Genomic DNA, 1,499 nt, shown 5'->3' with positions numbered 1-1,499 from the left:
GGGGGGGGAATGGAATCAAGTTTGGGAATATTTCATGAGTCCAAATATGAAAAAATCCAATATATTGGTATGAAAGTTTACTGCTCCAGTTGAGGTATAGGTGCAGTAAAAAGAAAACTGAAATCTGAAATAACGATTAGTAAATTGCTCAAAACAAGTTGAGTTAGATTAACTGATATTTCTTGGGTTTGTTTTAATTTGAAGGGTTGGTGTTGGCTGGCTGGCTGGCTGGCTTGAGTTATAATGGTGAACTTGTAAAATTGACTTGTGATAGAAAATATTTTTGAATTCTAAAAATTTGTGCAAAGCAAGAAAACAATTTCCCACCCAGATTCCACTAATTCTTTCACAAGCGCTGATTTTTTTTAGCAGACAGATTAAGAAAGTCATGACAGAGGGCTGGAATCACATTTTTGCTGATAGAAAATACATACTGGGGTAGTACAGTATTCTCCCTGGGTTTGGCAGTCTGGAGCAGGGACTGTTGCAGATTTACTTGGATGAACACAGGGTGGTTTTGCTAGTGAGCAGACAGGTTTCACTCTTTGGTCTTCCCCAGTGTGACCAAGACATATCACTCCAGAAATTAACAGTTAGATCAGCCAAAGAACAAGAGCAGGACAAATGCTAAAACAGCCCTTGGAGGCACATTCGCATTTCCCCAAACCTGCATGAAGACTTACAAAACCAAATCAACCAGACCTTGAATTCTCTTGGCCTCTTGCTCTCCACAGCACAAAGACGCCTGGAAGTACTGAGATCAGAACACAGAACACATCCAGATCTCCAAAAGAGCATGAGATGAAGAACAGGACCAGCAGTCACATGCCCTACCCGCAGCCACTTGGTGTTCTCTCTCTGCAAACTTTGACCTTCCCAAATTCTGCTCTCTCTGAGCCATCAGAGCAGAGGAGAACTCAATCCTTTGCCACCGGCTACTTCAGAATGGGAAAGTGCAATATCACAATATCAGACAAGTGATGTGAGAACTCAGCTTGAGCTGGAAAGTCCATCTGCGGTGATGGTCTTCTGAAAAGTCTCAGTTCACAGACCTACTACTGGTAAGGTGTTTCCTCTCTGTGCCTTGGTTATTTACCTTTGAAAAAGGGGTTAAAGCTTGTTTTCTCCTAGATTTTCATAGTGTAGATATAAGGTCTTTAGGGCATGGTCTGTATGTTACTGTATGAGCATACAGCTCCAAGTACAACAGGGATTCTGGCATGGGAGAGGCCCTTACAAACTGCTGTAATACAAATAGGAGGAAGAGTTTTTCCTCGAGATTAGCCCAGGGGGATTGAGGTCAGACCTTCAGTGAAGGAAGACACAAACCTATTACCAGTTTCTGTGGGGACTAATAGTTTGCACTTCGTTAGAGGAATTTAAAGTGATTCATACACATTAATTACTCCTTGCAGCATCCCAACTGGATAAATATTATTACCTTCATTTTACAGAAAGGGTAACTAAGATGTAGAGAAGTTCATTTGTTTGGCTACGAC

This window comes from Meleagris gallopavo, chromosome 8 (assembly GCF_000146605.3).
Source record: "Meleagris gallopavo isolate NT-WF06-2002-E0010 breed Aviagen turkey brand Nicholas breeding stock chromosome 8, Turkey_5.1, whole genome shotgun sequence".
Lineage (NCBI taxonomy): Eukaryota > Metazoa > Chordata > Aves > Galliformes > Phasianidae > Meleagris > Meleagris gallopavo.
The sequence above is the reverse complement of the archived record's forward strand: the minus strand, read 5'-3'. Positions refer to the sequence as shown.